This window comes from Lolium perenne, chromosome 5 (genome assembly GCF_019359855.2).
Source record: "Lolium perenne isolate Kyuss_39 chromosome 5, Kyuss_2.0, whole genome shotgun sequence".
Classification (NCBI taxonomy): Eukaryota; Viridiplantae; Streptophyta; class Magnoliopsida; order Poales; family Poaceae; genus Lolium; species Lolium perenne.
The window spans coordinates 48014660-48039723 of record NC_067248.2 but is presented as its reverse complement, the minus strand read 5'-3'; the positions used below and the strand labels follow the sequence as shown (position 1 = coordinate 48039723).

General features: G+C 41.0%; 1 long non-coding RNA gene across 1 annotated transcript; it reads right to left on the bottom strand.

Annotated features, from left to right (window-relative positions):
- Nucleotides 1-21191: 21191 nt before the first annotated feature.
- Nucleotides 21192-22170, bottom strand: LOC127299090 (uncharacterized). Its single transcript, XR_011745930.1, has 3 exons — nt 22097-22170; nt 21907-21984; nt 21192-21737 (listed from the first exon to the last, which is right to left on the bottom strand). It is a non-coding gene; the product is annotated as an uncharacterized lncRNA (long non-coding RNA).
- Between the last annotated feature and the right edge of the window lie 2894 nt (nt 22171-25064).

The following is a 25064-nucleotide window of genomic DNA, read 5'->3' as shown; positions in this document are numbered from 1 at the left end:
TGTGTAAAGGTGACAGTGTGTGCACCGTGTGGGTCTCTTAGGCTATATTTCACAGAATACTTATTCACTGTTATGAATGGCATAGTGAAGTGCTTATTTATATCTCTTTATGATTGCAATGTGTTTTGTATCACAATTTATCTATGTGCTACTCTAGCAATGTTATTAAAGTAGTTTTATTCCTCCTGCACGATGTAATGGTGACAGTGTGTGCATCCGTGTTAGTACTTGGTTTATGCTATGATCATGATCTCTTGTAGATTGCGAAGTTAACTATTGCTATGATAGTATTGATGTGTATTATTCCTCCTACATAAGCGTGAAGGTGACAGTGTGCATGCTAAGTTAGTACTTGGTTTAGTCGTGTCGATCTTTCTTACACTCTAAGGTTACTTAAATATGAACATTGAATTGTGGAGCTTGTTAACTCCGGCATTGAGGGTTCGTGTAATCCTACGCAATGTGTTCATCATCCAACAAGAGAGTGTAGAGTATGCATTTATCTATTCTGTTATGTGATCAAAGTTGAGAGTGTCCACTAGTAAAAGTCTAATCCCTAGGCCTTGTTCCTAAATACTGCTATCACTGCTTGTTTACTGTTTTACTGCGTTACTGCTGCATGTTTACTTCCTGCAATATTACTACCATCAACTGCACGCCAGCGAGCTATTTTCTGGCGCCGTACTACTGCTCATATTCATTCATACCACTTGTATTTCACTATCTCTTCGCCGAACTAGTGCACCTATTAGGTGTATTGGGGACACAAGAGACTTCTTGCTTTGTGGTTGCAGGGTTGCATGAGAGGGATATCTTTGACCTCTTCCTCCCTGAGTTCGATAAACCTTGGGTAATCCACTTAAGGGAAACTTGCTGCTGTTCTACAAACCTCTGCTCTTGGAGGCCCAACACTGTCTACAAGAATAGAAGCACCCGTAGACATCAAGCACTTTTCTGGCGCCGTTGCCGGGGAGGAAAGGTAAAAGGCACTCATACTTCGGTTCCAGGTAACAGTACTTTCCTGGCGCCATTGTGTGTGTGCTCGAAGCTATTTCCTTTAGACTCTGCAATTGCGACATTTGGTTTCTTGTTTACACTAGTTAGGCATAATGGACAACAATGACCTTTTTATTCTATTTCCTGATTTAAGACATGGATGGTTTGATGCGAAAATTAAAAAACCCATGGAACATATTAATATGAATGCTTTGAACACCATTGTTGTTAATGATATGGAAAATTCTAAGCTTGGGGAAGCTGGCTTTGATGAGCATGATATTTTTAGTCCCCCAAGCATTGAGGAGAAAATTTACTTTGATGATACTTTGCCTCATATTTATGATGATTATAATGATAGTAGTCTTTTGTTACCACCTGTTATGGAGGATAAATTTGATTATGATTACAATATACCTCCTATATTTGATAGCTACTTTGTTGAATTTGCTCCCACTACAATTAATAAGAATGACTATGCTTATGTTGGGAGTAGTAATTATTTTATGCATGAGACTCATGATAAGAATGCTTTATGTGATAGTTATATTGTTGAGTTTGCTCATGATGCTACTGAAAGTTATTATGAGAGAGGAAAATATGGTTGTAAAAATTTTCATGTTACTAAAACACCTCTCTATGTGCTGAAATTTTTGAAGCTACACTTGTTTTATCTTCCTATGCTTGTTACTTTGCTATTCATGAACTTGTTTATTTACAAGATTCCTATGCATAGGAAGCATGTTAGACTTAAATGTGTTTTGAATTTGCCTCTTGATGCTCTCTTTTGCTTCAACTTCTATTTCTTGCGAGTGCATCATTAAAACTGCTGAGCCCATCTTAATGGCTATAAAGAAAGAACTTCTTGGGAGACAACCCATGTTTTACTACAGTACTTTGTTTTATATTTGAGTCTTGGAAGTTGTTTACTACTGTAGCAACCTCTCCTTATCATGTTTTTGTGCCAAGTAAAGTTTCTATGTCAAAGTTGATGTTATATTTGGGATCGCTGCGCAGAAACAGCATTGCTGTCTGTCACGAATCTGGGCACAAGTCTCTGTAGAAAATTCGAAAAAATCTGCCAATTTACGAGTGTGATCCTCAGATATGTACGCAACTTTCATTAGTTTTGAGTTTTTCCATTTGAGCAAGTCTGGTGCCACTTTAAAATTCGTATTTACGGACTGTTCTGTTTTTGACAGATTCTGCCTTTTATTTCGCATTGCCTCTTTTGCTATGTTGGATGAATTTTTTTGATCCATTAATGTCCAGTAGCTTTATGCAATGTCCAAAAGTGTAAAGAATGATTGTGTCACCTCTGAATGTGTGAATTATTAATTGTGCACTAACCCTCTAATGAGTTTGCTTGAAGTTTGGTGTGAAGGAAGTTTTCAAGGGTCAAGAGAGGAGAATGATATACTATGATCAAGAGGAGTGAAAGCTCTAAGCTTGGGGATGCCCCCGTGGTTCACCCCTGCATATTTTAAGAAGACTCAAGCGTCTAAGCTTGGGGATGCCCAAGGCATCCCCTTCTTCATCGACAACATCATCAGGTTCCTCCCCCGAAACTATATTTTTATTCAATCACATCTTATGTACTTTACTTGGAGCGTCTGTGTGTGCTTTTATTTTTGTTTTGTTATCTTAGTTCTCTGAATAAGTTCATCCTTGTGTGGGAGAGAGACACGCTCCGCTGGTTCGTCTGAACACATGTGTTCTTAGCTCATAATATTCATGGCGAAGGTTCCTCTTCGTTAAATTGTTATATGGTTGGAATTGGAAAATGCTACATGTAGTAATTGGTAAAATGTCTTGGATAATGTGATACTTGGCAATTTTTGTGCTCATGTTTAAGCTCTTGCATCATATACTTTGCACCCATTAATGAAGAAATACATAGAGCTTGCTAAAATTTGGTTTGCATAATTGGTCTCTCTAAGGTCTAGATAATTTCTAGTATTGAGTTTTGAACAACAAGGAAGACGGTGTAAAGTCTTATAATGTTTACAATATGTCTTTTATGTGAGTTTTGCTGCACCGGTTCATCCTTGTGTTTGTTTCAAATAAACCTTGCTAGCCTAAACCTTGTATCGAGAGGGAATACTTCTCATGCATCCAAAATCCTTGAGCCAACCACTATGCCATTTGTGTCCACCATACCTACCTACTACATGGTATTTCTCCGCCATTCCAAAGTAAATTGCTTGAGTGCTACCTTTAAACAATTCAAAAGTTATTACCTCTTATTTGTGTCAATGTTTTATAGCTCATGAGGAAGTATGTGGTGTTTATCTTTCAATTTTGTTGGGAAACTTTCACAATGGACTAGTGGCTTCATCCGCTTATCCAATAATTTTGCAAAAAGAGCTGGCAATGGGATTCCCAGTCCCGAATTAATTAACAAAAATAGACACTCCTCCATGGTATGTGATTGTTGGACGACACCCGAAGGATTCGGTTAGCCATGGCTTGAGAAAGCAAAGGTGGGGAGGAGTGTCATCTAAATAAAACTAAAATAAAAAGGCACTCCTTCATGGTATGAGATTGTTGGCAGGCACCCGAGGATTCGGTTAGCCATGGTTTGTGAAAGAAAGGTTGGAAGGAGTGCCACCCAAAAATAAAATAAAATGGGAGCCGCTCTTTGAAGGTTTGTCTGGCAAGGGGGTTAGAGTACCCGCTACCATTCGTTGACAACAACAAACACCTCTCAAAACTTTATGCTCTCTTTATGTTTTCAAAACCAAAGCTCTAGCACAAATATAGCAATCGATGCTTTCCTCTTTGAAGGACCTTTCTTTTACTTTTATGTTGAGTCAGTTTACCTATCTCTCTCCACCTTAAGAAGCAAACACTTGTGTGAACTATGCATTGATTCCTACATACTTGCATATTGCACTTGTTATATTACTTTATGTTGACAATATCCATGAGATATATATGTTATAAGTTGAAAGCAACCGCTGAAACTTAATCTTCCATTGTGTTGCTTCAATGTCTATACTTTAAATTATTGCTTTATGAGTTAACTCTTATGCAAGACTTATTGATGCATGTCTTGAAAGTGCTATTCATGAAAAGTCATTGCTTTATGATTCAGTTGTTTACTCATGTCATTACCATTGTTTTGATCGCTGCATTCATTACATATGTTTATAATATGATCAAGTTTATGACGGCATGTCACTTCAGAAATTATCTTTATTATCGTTTTACCTGCTCGGGACGAGCAGAACTAAGCTTGGGGATGTTGATACGTCTCCGACGTATCGATAATTTCTTATGTTCCATGCTACATTATTGATGATATCTACATGTTTTATGCACATTATATGTCGTATTTACGCATTTTCTGGAACTAGCCTATTAACAAGATGCCGAAGTGCCAGTTCCTGTTTTCTGCTGTTTTTGGTTTCAGAAATCCTAGTAACGAAATATTCTCGGAATTGGACGAAATCAACGCCCAGGTTCCTATTTTGCCCGGAAGCATCCAGAACACCCGAGAGCCGCCAGAGGAGGGCCACAGGGCCCCCAGATGATAGGGTGGCGCGGCCCACCCCCTGGCCGCGCGGCCCTATGGTGTCGTCACCCCTTCGACCTTCTGACGCTGCCCTTTCGCTTATATAAAGCCCCTGCGTCGAAAACCCTTACGGAGGAAGCCACGATACGGAAAACCTTCCAGAGCCGCCGCCATCGCAAAGCCAAGATCTGGGGGACAGGAGTCTCTGTTCCGGCACCCTGCCGGACGGGGAAGTGCCCCCGGAAGGCTTCTCCATCGACACCGCTGCCATCTCCACCACCAACTTCATCACCGCTGCTGCTCCCATGAGGAGGGAGTAGTTCTCCATCGAGGCTCGGGGCTGTACCGGTAGCTATGTGGTTCATCTCTCTCCTATGTGCTTCAATACAATAATCTCATGAGCTGCCTTACATGATTGAGATTCATATGATGATGCTTGTAATCTAGATGTCATTATGCTAGTCAAGTGAGTTTTACTTATGTGATCTCCGGAGACTCCTTGTCCCACGTGTGTAAAGGTGACAGTGTGTGCACCGTGTGGGTCTCTTAGGCTATATATTTCACAGAATACTTATTCACTGTTATGAATGGCATAGTGAAGTGCTTATTTATATCTCTTTATGATTGCAATGTGTTTTGTATCACAATTTATCTATGTGCTACTCTAGCAATGTTATTAAAGTAGTTTTATTCCTCCTGCACGATGTAATGGTGACAGTGTGTGCATCCGTGTTAGTACTTGGTTTATGCTATGATCATGATCTCTTGTAGATTGCGAAGTTAACTATTGCTATGATAGTATTGATGTGTATTATTCCTCCTACATAAGCGTGAAGGTGACAGTGTGCATGCTAAGTTAGTACTTGGTTTAGTCGTGTCGATCTTTCTTACACTCTAAGGTTACTTAAATATGAACATTGAATTGTGGAGCTTGTTAACTCCGGCATTGAGGGTTCGTGTAATCCTACGCAATGTGTTCATCATCCAACAAGAGAGTGTAGAGTATGCATTTATCTATTCTGTTATGTGATCAAAGTTGAGAGTGTCCACTAGTAAAAGTCTAATCCCTAGGCCTTGTTCCTAAATACTGCTATCACTGCTTGTTTCATCGTTTCTTTCGCTAAGTATCGCTGCATGTTTACTTCCTGCAATATTACTACCATCAACTGCACGCCAGCGAGCTATTTTCTGGCGCCGTACTACTGCTCATATTCATTCATACCACTTGTATTTCACTATCTCTTCGCCGAACTAGTGCACCTATTAGGTGTATTGGGGACACAAGAGACTTCTTGCTTTGTGGTTGCAGGGTTGCATGAGAGGGATATCTTTGACCTCTTCCTCCCTGAGTTCGATAAACCTTGGGTAATCCACTTAAGGGAAACTTGCTGCTGTTCTACAAACCTCTGCTCTTGGAGGCCCAACACTGTCTACAAGAATAGAAGCACCCGTAGACATCAGCCGGCGCCCTAGACACCACCTCTCCCCAAACCCTAGCGCCCCTCCTCCACATACAACTCCCGCAGCGCATAGGCGAAGCCCTGCCGGAGTTCTCCACCACCACCGCCACCACGCCGTCGTGCTGTCGGGATTCCGAGGAGGATCTACTACTTCCGCTGCCCGCTGGAACGGGGAGGAGGACATCGTCTTCATCAAGACCGAACGTGTGACCGAGTATGGAGGTGCTACCCGATTGTGGCACCGTCAAGATCTTCTACGCGCTTTTGCAAGCGGCAAGTGATCGACTACATCCACCCCGAGATCTAATCTCGTTAAGCTTTGCGAATCTTCGAGGGTTAGTCTCTTCATCCCCTCGTTGCTACCGTCTACTAGATTAGATCCTGGCTTGTGTTTTGTTCTTGCGGTAGGAACACTAGTAGGAAAAGCCTCATCAGTGGCGCACCAAAAATTGATTCTGTGGCGCATGGTCGGTGCGTGATACGTCCATTTTGCATCACTATTTTATATCATAAATTGCTGTTATTCATTGATATATTTCATATTTAGAGATGATACTTATGTTATTTCACCTATTTTGCATGTTTCATGATTATTGGAGAATTATTCACCGGAGTCAGGATTCTGCTGAAAAAGCACCATCAGGACACCATATTTCTGAAGATCAACAATTGACGAAAATTATACAGAACATCCTATTTTTCCAGAAGACGAAGCCAGCCAAAAGGAGGGACCGAGGAGGGCTGCCATGGCCCCCCCCCCATTGGCCAGCGAGGCCCCAGGCCTGGCCGCGCCGCCTTGTGGGGAGGGGGCCCACAGCCCCCTTCGGCCGCCTCTCCTTCGCGTACTTCTTCGTCCCGAAAACCTAAGGCACAGGGGGATACGGAGAATAGACACAGCCGCCTCTGCGGGGCGGAGAGACACCAGAGAGAAAAGAGCTCTCTGGCGGGCAGGAATCCGCCGGGGAAATTCCCTCCCGGAGGGGGAAATCGTCGCCATCGCCACCGTCATCGAGCTGGACATCATTGGGATCATCATCATCATCATCTCCACCATCTACACCGCCATCTCCACCGCTGCATCTCGTCACCGCTATAACATCTAGGGTTAAATCTTGATTGTTTGATAGGGGAAACTTTCCCGGTGTCGATTAATACTTGTTATTGATGCTATTGAGTGAAACCATTGAACCAAGGTTTATGTTCAGATTGTTATTCATCATCATATCACCTCTGATTATGTTCCATATGATGTCTCGTGAGTAGTTCGTTTAGTTCTTGAGGACATGGGTGAAGTCTAAATGTTAGTAGTGAACTATGTTGAGTAATATTTAATGGTTTGATATTTAAGTTGTGGTGTTATTCTTCTAGTGGTGTCATGTGAACGTCGACTACATGACACTTCACCTTTATGGGCCTAGGGGAGTGCATCTTGTATTCGTTTGCTAATTGTGGGGTTGCCGGAGTGACAACAACCATAACCCCCGTTAGTATATCGATGCAGGAGGGATAGCAGGATCTTAGAGTTTAAGGCTGTGGTTAGATTTATCTTAATTACTTTCTTTTATTTGCGGATGCTTGCAAGGGGTATAATCACAAGTATGTATTAGTCCTAGGAAGGGCGGTGCATTAGCATAGTTTCACCCACATAACACTTATCAAAACAATGAAGATTAATCAACTATATGAAGCGAAAGCACTAGACTAAAATCCTGGTGTGTCCTCAAGAACGTTTGATCATTATAAGTAAACAAACCGGCTTGTCCTTTGTGCTAAAAAGGGATTGGGTCACTCTCTGCAATTATTACTCTCGCATTTTACTTACTTGTACTTTATTTATCTGCCATATCAAAACCCCCTAAAAACTTGTTTGTGAGCATTTACAGTGATTCCTTCATCGAAACTGCTTGTCAACACCTTCTGCTCCTCGTTGGGTTCGACACTCTTATTTATCGAAAGTACTACGATACACCCCCTATACTTGTGGGTCATCAAGACTATTTTCTGGCGCCGTTGCCGGGGAGTGAAGCGCTATTGGTAAGTGGAATTGGTAAGGAAAACTTTTACTGTACGTGCTGATTTTGTTTCCGCCTGCTGCTATAAGTCATTATGGAGAGATCCTCTCTTGAATGTTTATTTGGGAAATCTACTACTACTGCAACGGTAGTGGATGAGGCGCCAGGTGAGGAAGTAATACCATATAAAATACCAATGAAAATTATTGAACGTGTTGTGGATAACCGCTATGAAGGGGATGGAACTGTTCATCCTGGAGATCATTTACTGTTTTTACATGAATTATGCGGGTTATTCAAGTGTGCAGGTATTTCAATGGATGAAGTTAGGAAGAAATTATTTGTTATGTCGCTGTCTGGTAAAGCGGCGCATTGGTATAAACTGCTGAAGGATGGGCGTTCTCTTGATTGGAAGGATATTGTGCCTCTATTTTATTCTAAATTCTATCCTCCAAGTAAAATTCACAAAGACCGAAACCGCATATATAATTTCTGGCCTCATGATGGAGAGAGTATTGCCCAAGCGTGGGGGAGATTGAAGTCTTTAATGCTCAAATGCCCCATTCATGAGCTTCTTGGTAATATTATCATTGATAATTTCTATGCAAGACTTTATTTTCAAGATAAAACCTTGCTGGATACTTCTTGTTCTGGATCATTCACACGCAATAAAGAAGAGTTTAAATGGGACCTTCTTGATCGAATCCAAGAAAATACTGAAGGATGGGAGAATGACAAAGGTAGAGTGTCAGGTATAAATTATGATTATGAATGCATTGAAACTTTTATGGATACTGATGAATATCGTAATATAAGTGCTACATATGGTCTTGACTCTCAAGTTGTTACAAATATTTATAAAGCCTTTGCCTCTCATTTTGAATTGCCTAGGAAGAATTTTGATAAGTATCATGAACCTTATAAAGATAAAACTAATTCACCTAAAGGTAAATGTATTGAAATTAAAACTGTTGATCATGTACTTCCTGAAGCTTATATTGAAAAAACTCCTTTCCCTGCTAAAATGAAAGAGTATTCTGTTATAACTAGTGTAGTTAATAAAATTGCAAAGAAACCCATAGAACCTGAAGAACAAATAAAGGTTGAACCTGCTGTTGCAATAGTGGAAGATCTTGTGACTGAAAATGTGGAAGATAGAACCTGAAGAACTAATATTGTTTCGCATCCTAATAAGTTTAGGAAAGCCTGTGTTCCTGTGCTCTCTGTTCGAACTGGTGATCATTGCTATTATGGTTTATGCGATATTGGTGCAAGTACTAGTGCCATTCCTTATGAGCTCTACACGGAAATCATGCATGAAATTGGTTCTTGTGAACTTGAAGATATTGATGTGGTTATTCGGCTAGCTAATAGAGAAACTATCTCTCCTATTGGTATTGTTCGAGATGTTGAAGTTCTATGTGGTAAGATTAAATATCCTGCTGACTTTTTGGTACTTGGTTCTGCTGCTAGTAAGTCTTGTCCTATTATTTTTGGTAGACCTTTTCTGAATACTTGTGGAGCTATTATAGATTGCAAGAAAGAGAAAATTGTTACTAAATTTGCTGGTGAATCTTATGAGTTTAACTTCTCTAAATTTGCCAAAACTCCTTATAAAGCTGATTTGCCTAATGATGATTTTAGAGTTGAACAGTGTGCATCTATTGCTCTTGCTCCTAATAATCCTTTGCAACAACATTTGGAGGATAGTGAGAGTGAAGTCTTTAGGGAAGAAAGGGATGATCTTGATGAAATTTTCCTTCGTCAACCTATTCTTAAACATGACTTACCTGTTGAAAATCTAGGTGTAACACTACCACCAAAGGAAGATCATGTATTTGATTTGAAACCATTACCTAATAATCTTAAGTATGCTTATATTGATGATAAGAAAACATATCCTATTATTATTAGTGCTAAGCTTTCAGATATTGAGTAAGAAAGGTTATTGGAAATATTGAAGAAACACCGAGGAGCTATTGGCTACACTCTTGATGACTTGTAGGGGATTTCTCCCGCTATTTGCCAACATGCCATCAATATAGAAGATGATGCAAAACCTGTTGTTGAACATCAGCGTCGTCTAATTCCCCAGATGAAGGATGTGGTAAGAAATGAGGTATTAAAACTTCTTGAAGCAGGTATTATATATCCTATTGCTGATAGTAGATGGGTTAGTCCTGTGCATTGTGTTCCTAAGAAAGGAGGAATAATTGTTGTACCTAATGATAATGATGAGCTCATCCCTCAAAGAGTAGTTGTAGGGTATAGAATGTGCATTGATTTTCGAAAAGTTAATAAAGTTACTAAGAAAGATCATTACCATTTACCTTTTATTGATCAAATGTTAGAAATGTTGTCTAAAAATACTCATTTCTGCTTTCTTGATGGTTATTCTGGGTTTTCACAAATTGTTGTTAGAGCTAAAGATCAAGAGAAAACCACTTTCACTTGTCCCTATATATGGAACTTATTGCTTATAGGCGTATGCCTTTTGGTTTATGTAATGCTCCTGCTACTTTCCAAAGATGCATGTCTGCTATTTTTCATGGCTTTTGTGAAAAGATTGTTGAGGTATTCATGGATGATTTTTCTGCCTATGGGAATTCTTTTGATAATTGCTTGCGAAACCTTGATAAAGTTTTGCAGAGATGTGAAGAAACTAACCTTGTTCTTAATTGGGAGAAATGCCACTTTATGGTTAATGAAGGAATTGTATTGGGACATAAAATTTCTGAGAGAGGTATTGAAGTTGATAGAGCTAAAGTTGAAGCAATTGAGAAGATGCCCTATCCTAGGGATGTTAAAGGTATTCGTAGTATTCTTGGTCATGCTGGTTTTTATAGGAGATTTATTAAAGATTTCTCTAAAATTTCAAAGCCTCTTACTAATCTTCTTCAAAAAGATGTACCTTTTGTTTTTGATGATGATTGTAAGGAAGCCTTTGAAACTCTAAAGAAAGCCTTAACAACTACTCCTGTAGTTGAACCTCCTGATTGGAATTTCTTTTTGAAATTATGTGTGATGCTAGTGATTTTGCTATAGGTGTTGTCCTTGGATAGCGAGTAGATAAAAAATTGAATGTTATTCATTATGCTAGTAAAACTCTAGATGATGCTCAAAGAAATTATGCTACAACTGAGAAAGAGTTATTAGCTGTAGTTTTTGCATGTGACAAGTTTAGATCCTATATTGTTGATTCAAAAGTCACAGTTCATACTGATCATGCTGCAATTAGGTACCTTATGGAAAAGAAAGATGCTAAGCCAAGGCTTATTAGATGGGTGCTTCTTTTGCAAGAATTTGATTTACATATTGTAGATAGGAAAGGTGCTGATAATCCTGTTGCTGATAATTTATCTAGATTGGAAAATATTGCTTATGATCCTGTTCCTGTTAATGATAGTTTTCCAAATGAACAATTGGCTGTAATAAAGGTGAGCTCGCGAGATAGTCCTTGGTATGCTGATTATGCTAACTTTATTGTTTCGAAGTACTTGCCTCCAACCTTTTCAGCTCAGCAAAGGAGGAAATTCTTTTATGATTTGAGGCATTATTTTTGGGATGACCCACACTTATATAAAGAAGGAGTGGATGGTATTATGCGAAGATGTGTCCCAGAATATGAACAACAAGAGATATTGAGTAAGTGTCATGGTAGTGTTTATGGAGGACATCACGCCGGAGATAGAACCGCACAAAAGATTCTACAATCAGGTTTTTATTGGCCAACACTTTTCAAAGATGCAAGGAAGTTTATCTTATCTTGTGATGAATGCCAAAGAGTTGGTAATATTTCTAGACGCAATGAAATGCCTATGAATTAAACTCTTGTTATTGAACCATTTGATTGTTGGGGATTTGACTTCATGGGTCCTTTCCCTTCTTCAGAAGGTAACACTCATATACTTGTCGCTGTTGATTATGTTACTAAATGGGTAGAAGCTATACCAACAAAAAGTGCTGATGGTGAAACCTCTTTAAAAATGCTTTTAGATGTTATTTTTCCTAGATTTGGAGTACCTATATATATTATGACTGATGGAGGTTCTCACTTTATTCATGGTGGTTTTAGAAAAACTCTTGCCAAATATGGTATTAATCATAGAATTGCTTCAGCTTATCATCCTCAAACTAGTGGGCAAGTAGAATTATCAAATAGACAAATTAAATCTATCTTGGGAAAGACTGTTAATAAATCTAGAAAGAATTGGGCTAGTAAGTTAGAGGAAGCATTGTGGGCTTATAGAACTGCTTATAAAAATCCTATGGGAATGTCTCCTTATAAAATGGTTTATGGAAAAGCTTGTCATTTACCTTTAGAATTAGAGCACAAAGCTTATTGGGCTGTAAGAGAACTTAATAAAGATTTTAAAATTGTCGGTAAGAAGAGGTTGCAACAATTGAGTTCTTTAGATGAATGGAGAAGTGAAGCTTATGAAAATGCTAAACTTTTTAAGGAGAAGGTTAAGAAGTGGCATGATAGAAGAATTATTAAAAGAGAATTTAATGTTGGAGATAAAGTCCTATTGTATCGGTCTCGTCTCAGATTTTTTGCAGGGAAATTACTCTCAAAATGGGAAGGACCATATGTTATTGAGGAGGTGTATCGTTCAGGGGCAATTAAAATTAGTTCTCTGCAAGGTGATGCCACACAAGTAGTGAATGGACAAAGACTCAAGCATTATATTTCTGGAGATTCGTATAATGAAGATATTGATGTTATTCAAGTAATGACTCCGGAAGCTTTCATCAAAGACCAAATTGACAGTTCTGCAGAGTTCGACTTTAAATAGGTAACAGTTTTAGTAATAAAAAGTCCGCGTTTAACTTTCCGAACAATATTTCTGCTGTTTTTGGAAAATATGAAAAAATACGAGATCGAAACGGAGTGGAGGCGACGCACGAGGGCGTGCCACCATAGGCCGGCGCGGTCCCCACCCTGGCCGCGCCGCCCTATGGGGACAGCACCTCGGCGTCCCGTTTCCACTTGTTTTCGGCCTGGAACCTTCCTTTTGTCGTAAAAATATTTGCTATATAATCCCCCAGATCCCCAGAGGTCCGTATATCGTTTTCTCGTCGTCTTTTGTTTCGAGCTGTTTTCTGCCAGATATTGTTTTCAGATTAGAGCCACCATGTCTTCGTCGGAACCTCCGAAGGACAACTTGTTTGAGAACGTCGTCAACCCGTACATGAACGAGTTGAAGATGCATCCCAAGGAATTGCTGCTCGTAGATGGAGAGTTGCATATAGAAGATGTTCGGGGACCTAAGGAAGAAGGAAGCTTGGAGGACAGGATGGAGAAACTAGAACAAGAGGCCTTCACATACAAGAAGATGGTTGAGCGTGAAGTGGACATCTTCCACAGAATTGTGTCCGAACTCAATGGTGAACACGAGAAGGAGACTGCAAAGCTGTGGGGCGATATCCTCTCACTTCACAACACTACCAACCAACTTCAGGCGCAACTTTATGATGTTTGGAATCAAAACTGTGAGTATGAAAACAAGTTTAAACGCATTAGCTATGCTGCTAGTTTCAAGATTCCTGAGACCAAGACATCGTTTGTTGATGGAGAGCCTCTTCCCTGGAAGTCTGATGACGAGAAGAATCCACCACCATCACCACCGAAGGAGTAATTCATCATCGGTATTGGCATCCCCTTGGTTTGTTCCAAGCTTGGGGGAGTGCCGCGGTATCACATCATCACTATCTTTATCTTTTTACTATCAAGTAGTGTCATATCATGAGTAGGGAAGTTATAATATAAGATGGTTTGCAGTGTGGAAGTATCTCTCTCTTAGTTGGTTATCTATGTATCCGTTGGTGTGAGTTATCGTTATGGAATATTAATGAGAAGTCTTATCATTTACTTTTTGCACACTTTATTTTAGTTTGCAATTTCTGTCATATGATCAATCTTGACATTAGTATTGATATCACTTTGGGAGCATCAAGTAAATCTATTTGGTTTTGGCAAACTTAGCATTGGTCAGTAGCAACAATACTTTGATGTTTAAATAGAAAAGGGAAATACATGTAGATATATTACTTTATTATCTTTCTGCTAATGAGTTTAGTATTCTGAAGTTAAAATTGCTTGTGCTTACGAGAAAGATGCATGATTGTTCTATCACATGTATATTTGTTTGCTTCCCTCAACTCTTATGCTTGCTACCCAACCTTGCTAGCCAAAGACCTGTATTGAGAGGGAATGCTTCTCATACATCCAAAACCTTAGACCAAACCCATGCCATTTGTGTCCACCATAACTACCTACTATGTGGTATTTTGCGCCACTCCAAGTAAATACTTCATGTGCTACATTTAAATAATTCAAACTATATTACTCCTTATTTGTGTCAATGTTTTATAGCTCATGAGGAAGTATGTGGTGTTTTATCTTTCAATCTTGTTGGGCGGATTTTCACCAATGGACTAGTGGCACATCCGCTTATCCAATAATTTTGCAAAAAGAGCTGGCAACGGGGTTCCCAGCCCCAATTAATAATTTTCATTAATAATTCTCTTCACATGTTTTGCCCTGATTTATCAGTAATCAACTTAATTTTGCAATAGACACTCCTTCATGGTATGAGAAATGTTGGAAGGCACCCGAGGATTTGGTTAGCCATGGCTTGTGAAAGCAAAAGTTGGGGGGAGTGTCATCCATAATGAAACTAAAATACATTTGTAAACAAAAGATAAGGAGGATGATCTACCTTGCTGGTAGAGATGACGTCCTTCATGGGAGCCGCTCTTGGAAGGTCTGTTTGGCAAGGGGGTTAGAGTGCCCACTACCATTCGTTGACAACAGCAAACACCACTCAAAATCTAACTTTTATGCTTTTTATATGATTTCAAAACTTGAAAAGCTCTAGCACATGATTTAATCCCTGCTTCCCTCTGCGAAGGGCCTAACTTTTACTTTCATGTTGAGTCAGTAAACCTATTTCCCTCTATCTCAAGCAAGCAATTGAGTTGTTGTGATCCAACCATTTATGCTATCATATAGTTAGTCATGCCTTTTATGCTTTCTTGTTTAGTACAAATTTTATCTGAATGAATATGACTTTGAAAGCTATCAATGATTATGAGGAGATTGTTATGATTAAGGATGAAAGCCCTGCCATATAAATTCTGATATAAAGGCTTTGCTTAGAAGATAAGTACAATCCGTTAATAGTTCTCTGACCAAGAACAAAGTTTGCCATAACCGTTTATGATTTCCTATGCACCTCTATTTGTGATTTCTCTTTACTTATTTCAAGTTGAGTTATATGAGGAGGATGTTAACTAGAATATCTTGTGTGAATCAATATGATGCTTCTTGTCCGTATTTTATTTATCGACTCTTCACTCCATAGACATGTGTTCTTGTTCATTGAGCTCAGTTTCGCTTGGGGACAAGCGAAGTCTAAGCTTGGGGGAAGTTGATACGTCCATTTTGCATCACTATTTTATATCATAAATTGCTGTTATTCATTGATATATTTCATATTTAGAGATGATACTTATGTTATTTCACCTATTTTGCATGTTTTATGATTATTGGAGAATTATTCACCGGAGTCAGGATTCTGCTGGAAAAAGCACCGTCAGGACACCATATTTCTGAAGATCAACAATTGACGAAAATTATACAGAACATCCTATTTTTCCAGAAGACGAAACCAGCCAAAAGGAGGGACCGAGGAGGGCCGCCATGGCCCCCCCCCATAGGCCGGCGCGGGCCCAGGCCTGGCCGCGCCGCCTTGTGGGGAGGGGGCCCACAACCCCCTTCGGCCACCTCTCCTTCGCGTACTTCTTCGTCCCGAAAACCTAAGGCACAAGGGGATACGGAGAATAGACACAGCCGCCTCTGCGGGGCGGAGAGACACCAGAGAGAAAAGAGCTCTCCGGCGGGCAGGAATCCGCCGGGGAAATTCCCTCCCGGAGGGGGAAATCATCGCCATCGCCACCGTCATCGAGCTGGACATCATTGGGATCATCATCATCATCATCATCTCCACCATCTACACCGCCATCTCCACCGCTACATCTCGTCACCGCTGTAACATCTAGGGTTAAATCTTGATTGTTTGATAGGGGAAACTTTCCCGGTGTCGATTAATACTTGTTATTGATGCTATTGAGTGAAACCATTGAACCAAGGTTTATGTTCAGATTGTTATTCATCATCATATCACCTCTGATTATGTTCCATATGATGTCTCGTGAGTAGTTTGTTTAGTTCTTGAGGACATGGGTGAAGTCTAAATGTTAGTAGTGAACTATGTTGAGTAATATTTAATGGTTTGATATTTAAGTTGTGGTGTTATTCTTCTAGTGGTGTCATGTGAACGTCGACTACATGACACTTCACCTTTATGGGCCTAGGGGAGTGCATCTTGTATTCGTTTGTTAATTGTGGGGTTGCCGGAGTGACAGCAACCTGAACCCCCGTTAGTATATCGATGCAGGAGGGATAGGAGGATCTTAGAGTTTAAGGTTGTGGTTACATTTATCTTAATTACTTTCTTGTATTTGCGGATGCTTGCAAGGGGTATAATCACAAGTATGTACTAGTCCTAGGAAGGGCGGTGCATTAGCATAGGTTCACCCACATAACACTTATCAAAACAATGAAGATTAATCAACTATATGAAGCGAAATCACTAGACTAAAATCCCCGTGTGTCCTCAAGAACGTTTGATCATTATAAGTAAACAAAACGGCTTGTCCTTTGTGCTAAAAAGGGATTGGGCCACTCGCTGCAATTATTACTCTCGCATTTTACTTACTTGTACTTTATTTATCTGCCATATCAAAACCCCCTGAAAACTTGTTTGTGAGCATTTACAGTGATTCTTTCATCGAAACTGCTTGTCAACACCTTCTGCTCCTCGTTGGGTTTGATACTCTTATTTATCGAAAGTACTACGATACACCCCCTATACTTGTGGGTCATCAGTGCGCCACAGAATTCTCGCCACAAAAATAAGGTTTCTGTGGCGCACCTGCCCAAGTCTTATTTCTGTGGCACACCAGGCGGCGGTGCGCCACAGAAACAGAAAGTCTTATTTCTGTGGCGCACCACCGCCGGTGCGCCACAGAATTTTTTTTAAAATTTCAAAAAAAGTGGTGGCCAGATCTAGATCTAGATCTGGGGCCGCCGATTTTTTTTTATTTTTCTAGAAGGTCGCCGGAGGTGGGTGGTTGGTTGCGTGGGTGGTGTGGTGTGGGTTTGTGGGTGGAGGATGAGGCCGGACGAAGGAGGTGGTGGCGGTGGTGGTGGTGGTGGTGGTGGAATAGGAGGAGGAGGAGGAGGTGGAGGTGGTGGAATAGGAGGAGGTGGAGGTGGAGGTGGAGGTGGTGGTGGTGGTGGTGGTGGTAGAGGAGGAGGAGGAGGTGGTGGTGGTGGTTGTCGCCGGAGGAGGAGGAGAAGGTGGTTGTTGTGGAGGAGGTATTGGTCGTGGTCGCCGGTGGAGGTCACCGGAGTTGGTCGCCGGTAGAGAAGAGGAGAGAGGAGAAGTGGAGAAGTGGAGGAGAGGATAGATGAGAGAGGAGGAGTGGAGGAAGAGAAGAGGAAGAGAGGAGGAGAGGAGGAGAAGAGGAGAAGTGGAGAAGAGGAGAAGGGGAGAAGTGGAGAAGGGGAGAAATGGAGGAGAGAAGGAGAAGTGGATGCCAGAAATTTCAAATTTTGGACGTTAATTCTGTGGCGCATGGGCACTTCGTGCGCCACAGAATTTTTTTCTTTTTTTTTGTATTTTGCAGCAAAAAATATTTAACTGCGTGTAACTTTTTCCTCTTTTCGAATTTGGAGATTCTAAAAATTGTCCAACCAGGCAAGCCCTGGTGAATTTGGATGTAGATTTTTCGTGGGAACATTTTGATATATTATGCGTCTTTTTTCGAGTTCGTATGCAACCAGAAAAGCAGTTTGATGATTTTCCCACGCCATAGAAAAAGTAAAACCAATGATTGGGGGTGACGGGGTGTGGGGCCCACCAAGTTTTTGTGGCGCATGGTTCCCTGGTGCGCCACAAAATTAAGCTATTTCTATGGCGCACATTGGCTGGTGCGCCACAAAATAACTTTCTGTGGCGTATTTTTAGAGGTGCGCCATAGAACTAAGCTTCACCTAAGCGTTTTCCTACTAGTGGAAATTTTTTGTTTTCTATGCTACGAATCCCATTACGATAATCGTTAGCCGTCTCTACAAGCTGAACTACTGGAGATGGCTTTTACTCTTGGCAGTTTAAGGCATGTATGGAGGCGGATGTTATTTCGGCCCGGCCCTAGGTTTAGTAACGGCTTAAATGTAACGTCGGCTCCAAATTTAGTTGAGATGGAACCGGAATTGGATGTGTGTCCTGAACCGGCTTTTATTATGCTTTGGTTAAACCGGCTCTAGGGGCCATCTCTAATACTAGGTATTCTACTAGTGAAATCCAAGGGAAATTTTAGAAGAAAAAAAACAGAAAGATAGAAGGGTGCTAGCTGGTGCATCATGATGGTCTAGGTGTGGAGCAAGGTTTTCATGTCCTAAAACCACTTTGGAAAGGTTTTAATTCAACATAAAAAATGAATTCTTAAGACTAGATGATAGGGAGTAGTGATGTTATTTTGGAAGATCTTGAATTTAATCAAAATATTTTGGCTAGCTATGATATTTCCTCTCGTATGATCATCACATAGTTTTCCATTTTTAAAGGAATTTTTTTAGATGCGCATGAAATGATATATTCACCATTCCAACACTAAGTAGATAGAGAAAACCTTATAAGTGGGAGCAATTTTATAGGGATATGTTTTTGGCGAGAAAAGGGATGAGATAATAGATGGATCTCATTCTCAAGGTTTCAGGTAGTTGAGTTTTGATATTATTTAGCTAAAACCAAAGAGAAGGTTTTAGTAGGGAGAAAAAATTATTAGGGTTCTAAATTAAAGAGGGAACTATTTTATTTAGTTCTAGGGTGGGTGATGCAAGGGAATGCTTGGCCTCTTCGTTTATTCCACACAAAAGAGAAAAGAGAGAGTGGCATGTATGTCTACCAAGGCCAAAGGGTGATGCTAGTGATGGTTGGCCAAAAATGATTCTTGGGTAGATTTGGATGACTCTGGAGAGATAAAGATGCATTTGAAGATTATTCATTCGTTGGCCAGATGATCATCTACTCAGATCATGTATAGGTGGACTAGTGAGGTCAAAATAGGAATCATTGAGATGTATAATGATCCATAGGTACTTGACAATGCCACAGATATTTGAGATGTATTGGTGGATAATGACAATGCCTCAGATATTTGATCACATATCAAATAGCCTTAAAATTTAGTTTGGTGTCTATGGCCTTTATTTGATTTAAAATAGATAAATAGGCTTACTTGAAGTATTTTAAATGAGAGAGAGTTTTAGAAGGGTATAATGATCCATAGTTGAAATAGAATATTGATCATCCCATTTCCCTTTAGGAAACCAAAACTACATATAATTAAAGGCTTTTATTAAATTTTAAAGTCACACAAAGTAAGGGTAAGCCATTTGTCAAATACTTCGTGTCAAAACAAAATAATTGTTAGAAACCCTTTTTGTGATACTATGATCTGAGGTGACCATAGCCAATGTTAAAAGAAAAGGGTTTTGGCAAGATCTTTTGAATTAAGATTTTGAGTCATAGGACAAAAGAAAAGAGGTTTGTGATTTTTGTCAAAAGGTTCAAATATTTTTGAAGAGGGGAGGTTAAGGTAATACACAAGTGACCATATAGCTTAGTTGTTTTTTCTTGAGACTAGAAGATGTGGGTTGAGGTTCTTCACTTAGCAGTAGCAAACATCACTCAACAAACAAAGTAAGACAAGCATTTCAATCAAAAACATGTCAACCCTGGCAAAACTTAAAAAAAATTTGTCCCCCCTCCCCCTAATATTTGCAAATATAAACTCTAATACAACAGGGTTACAAAAGTTGGACAGACTTACAAACGTTGGGATGTTACATCTTGGGTCCTTCACCTTGATACTTCGGCAGGCCTCTCGGTCCATCATACCAATGAGTTCGTGAAACTTTGGTCTTTTACATCACGGCTAACCCTCCTCAGCGATGTTCTAGACTCCATCATTTGGAAGCTTACCGACAACTGGATCTACTCTTGTTCTTCATCCTACAATGCACAATTCTCTAGAACTATTCGTTGTTGCATGGACTCCATTGTTTCGAAGGTTTGGGCCCCTCCCAAATACAAGCTCTTCGCATGACCTATCATCCAAAACCGCGTGTGGATGGCGGACCGCTTTGAGAAGCGGGATTGGCCCAATTAATGGAAGAGTTTGCCCCCTTTGTTGGTGTCATGATGAGACGGTCTCACACCTTCTCTTCAAGTGTCGCTTCTCCATTTTCATTTGGAACATGGTCCAAAATTGGCTCCACGTCCAAGACTTTGACCCCTCTTCGTGGGACGGTCTGAACAACGTCGAGCTTTGGTGGACCTCAATCTCTTTTGCTCATGGCGGGAGGAGGAAAGCCATGGCCACCCTTCTCATGTTGGTTTCATGGGAGATTTGAAATGAACGAAATGCAAGAACCTTCAAGCACATGAGCACCATACCCACCATCATCTTCGATCGAATCAAATCGGAAGCTAGGACTTGGGTCGTCGCATGCGCTAAAAACTTGGGTCACTTCATTGCGGGAGAGTAGGCTTTTGTCGAATCAAATATTTTGCCTTTCTTTCAAAAAAAAAAAAAGCTAAGTTGTATGACCGAGTCCGCATGAGTCCAAGTCGTCCATATTCTTTTTAAACGCCGCAAGAAATACTAAATCAGGCATGTCAATTTGACAACAACCTTGTGAACCCACGAAGCACTAATTGGCCCAACTTTGATAGGAATCAAATACTTACAAATACAAGAGATATACTTAACAGTTCGTATACATACTTTACCAAAGACAAAACGAAATAATGATTCTGATTTTATCCTCTGCTTGTAAGGAGCATTTTCTGTCTTCTCCCTTTGCAATCTGAGCCTATTTATTGTGCTTATTATGCGTCATCATGCCTGTGTAGTGGACACATATGCGTAGGTTCTCATGGGAAGTTCCACCAACCACATGTTGACTCACTGAGAACGCCTTTTCTGCCATGTTTGGACTATAGATCGACGATGGGAATCAAAGTATCTTCAATCTATCAGCAGCTCCGGTTCGAAACTCAGATTAAGTGATTTCATTCAGCAAACAAATTCATAAAAAGAAAATACGAGTACAAATTTTTTCGAACGAGTAAAAACCCCCAAATCAAATATTCCGTATCTAGATGCGTCCGCGTCTACTGCAGGACTCGGACGCGTCGAGATGCGTACGTCCTGTGTTTTCTGGGGGAAAACCTCGTCCTGTTTTCATATTTAAAACAGGGAGAGTTCCCCTCCCTGCACATCTACTCTAGCCTAGTCTAGCATTGAACAACACACAGTCCAGTGGTGGTTGCTACTGGGTTTGGCGTTTGCATCCGCAGGTTCCGGTGTGTTTCCATAGGGTGTTTGTGCCGTTACTTGAAGGAGCTTTTAGCAAGATGTGGCAGGAGTTGCACATCGCGTACTCTTGTTTGAGATTGCCAGCAGGATCTTTCACGTATATCTTGGTGAAATCATTCCAAACACCTGATTTGCGCTTTGCCGTCGGTAGCACAGCCTCCTGATTGTTTGCCGCTTGGTGATTCTGGCTGTTCAAGTTCTGACGGAAGAATGGCGAAATAGCGGCTAACAATCCATCTAGTGACGAGGGAGAAAATGGCAGGTATTTCAGTATTCAACTCAATGAAGAAAGTACAGCTAGAGAAAAGTACAGAACACCAACATAATTTAACAGGAACTTAATTTTCGTACCATTTTTTCAGAAAAATAATAAAATGTTGTATTATGAAAGGAACTCAAAACTTACCCTCACCATAGTCTTCAGGCACGAAATTACCCAAGAGATCTTGCCTGGGAGGAGAATAAACTGTGTAATTGAGCGGCCCTGCAGCGGCAGCAGCATCCGAAGGGTAAACTCCGGTGCGTTACTCTAATATATACCCCTACCAAAACTTTTGCTAATTCATTCAGATTATAGGAAGGGAAGAGGACCTTACCTTTGCGTTTCTGCTGGTATACATGGCAAAGCGTCATCTTGTCCTACAATCAAAGCTAGGTTATGTAATCGATACTAAAGAGTTCCTAGATTCCTCCAGAAAACAGCAAATAAAACAGTTGAATAATCTTTTTTTTAGACGAAAACAGTTGAATAATCAGATAACCCAAATTGACATGGCATATATGCGTACCTCCATCAAAAAGCCCTCCACCAAAAAGCCAGCCAACATGTCTACCAGCCCGAAGTATTGATCCATGACCCAATCCGTAGCGGTACCATTTTGGTAGAACTCCATGGTCCTCTTCGCCCCCACGCTCATACTGTGAGACCCGCCCAGCACGGCGGAGAAGGAGCATGCTTTTTCCTTCCACAACCCGTGCTGTGCCTTCCATTCCTTCGCCCTCGTCCCTAGCACGTACTTGCTCGACAAGGGGAAGCACCGGGGGAGATCCGATGGCTGCAGCTGAGTGATGTCGAGTTCCTCAACCACCCGCCCCGCCCTTATTTGGTGGAGGTGCTCTATCATCTTCAGATGGTCGGCGGCGGAAGGGACAGTATTCAGAGCAGGGTAATCCTGGAGCCAATTTTCCATCGAACCGGTCAGGGATCCCATAGAGTGATCGGGGCTTGAAGCTCAATTTGGCTGGAGAGGATGATGGGGATAGGAATGGAGCGAGTGGAGTGGACTTTATAAGCTGAGGAGAAGACATTCTCCGGGCACAGCTCGGAAACCCTACCCGGGGCCGGGTTCGGGGACAGATGCTAACCCGGGCCTGACAGTGCTGGGAGGTTTGGATCGTGTGTGAACTGGTGGGTGGGAATTCAGTTGAGCCACTTACATGAATATAAAAGTCTCCGGGCACAGGTACCCCGCGCGGCCGGGGTCGGGGCAGATGCCAACCCGGATGAAAACATTACACGCCTTATTTTTGTTACTAATCAAGTTTATTCTTGTTGGAGGGGGTATGTCTCCATCATGAGAGTTCTCATAATTACTGGTGTAGGATCTAGCATTGTGACTAGTCTTTACTATTAAGGTGAAACATGCAATGTCACACTTCTTGTGATATCACGTTTCTCATGATGGCACACTCTAAACTATTTATATACCAAATGCCACCGCATTCAAATAATTTAAAATATAACAACCAAAACACACAAGCTTCCCTTTGTTAGCTCATATCTACTCGGTAACATCTAACAAACTAAACATTGTTTTCAGATTTACTCCATAACCAACAACTTGGTTAACAAACTTGGCTTATCTCAATGTGGTTCTCCTTTTATTTCTCTAACTGTTATTTCCTAATCCAGACAGTTAACCTCGATTCCTTTCCTATCTTCAATCCTATTTTATGCTTGTAAAAGATGCCAATCCCGAGCAGGAACGGGGGACACCCCACCTCGGAGATGCCTTCCAAGCCGGCGGATGCCGACTTCACCAAAGAAGCACTGGTACATGGCGCTTACGTACATATATTTAATAGCACACACATGAACTTAGTTGTATCGTGTTCCGTAGCTAGATTGCATAGATAAGTTGCGGGGAAAAAAATAGAGGAGTATGAGACGCATCGCCATGAAGGGGTCTACACCTATAGTGACAGTAAACAAGTTAGATGCTTGGAATCAATCGGCAGGCAATTCACGGTCGTCGGGGAGGAAATAATCATCATCTGCCAGATTGCCACACCGTAACCTACGTCGTCATCACCTGCGAAGTCTTGCTTCATCCCTAGCTCGATTCCGGTACACATCCTCGGTGGGCTTGCTCCTCCAGGCTTGCCCCTAGTGATTGGGGGATCGGAGGAGAAACATACCGTAGATCGTTGATGTGAGAGGACTTGATGAGAAATTACACGAGCAAAGAGATCCCAAGGTGGGTTTGCAGAGTTTGGAGGAAGAAATAAGAAGAGTTGAGTGTTTATGATTTAGGGCTACCTCTTCCCAAGCAGATATAGTGGTACGGGCATCCCCGCCCGTACAAGTCTCCCAATATACAGTCGATGTTTTTCTGCCGATGTGGTGGTCAGTCAGGGCTGACCGTACCAGTTCTCGTTAAAAAGGTTGTTTCCACACTTGATTTCTTGCCCTAGTTGATATGGTCGTGTGGTACGGTCAGGGCTGACCGTACCACCGATCGTTATGGCCGTACCAGTGATCATTACAACTTTTATAACCATATGGCAACTTGTTTTCTTCAATATTTCTTTAGCTTATTCATTTTAGTTTGGGTACAGAAAAATGACAACATCTACAACACTAATACAATAATGATTTCAACAAATATTGCTAGGGAGTCGATTACCTTATTCTTCTCCTCTCGTTATTAAAATGACGAATATGTTGCAACCGTTTTTTTTCCATGAAGTAATAGTTCTAGAAGGAAGCGATGATAACCATTATTTAGCCTTTTGGATTGTTGAATATATAAGCAAATATCCATATGAAATAATCCGTAGAAGTAATTGATAAATCATAACTATGGAAATAACAAATAAACTAATCATGCAGACTAGTAAGATAGATGAACAGATCACATCTAAATAAGACAAACCGATCGCATCTACCACAGTAACTAGAAGAAGAAACTCTAACAGAGACTGAGAGAGAAACGACAAGATCACATACTTCGCAGCAGCGTCGTTGTCGCCCATGTTGAGGTTGTCGAAGAAGTCGCTGAGATCCGGGAAGAAGTTGTCGGTGTGGAGGAACTCGTCGTCCGAAGACGACGTCGTGCTGCCAGTAGTCGCGCCTGAGCGCTCCCCAAAAACCTGATTGCCCCTCACCCGTACAGGTTCACGAGAGGCAGGGTTCCGGAGGCCTACTGTCCCGGCAGTCGGTGCACGCCGACGGACGGGATGAGGAAGACGAAGGCGGCGGCGCAATGAACTGGAAACAGGTAGTCGCATATGTGGCACGTGTAGACTAGGGTTGGCGTCCGCGCTTATATAGTGCGGTTCGGG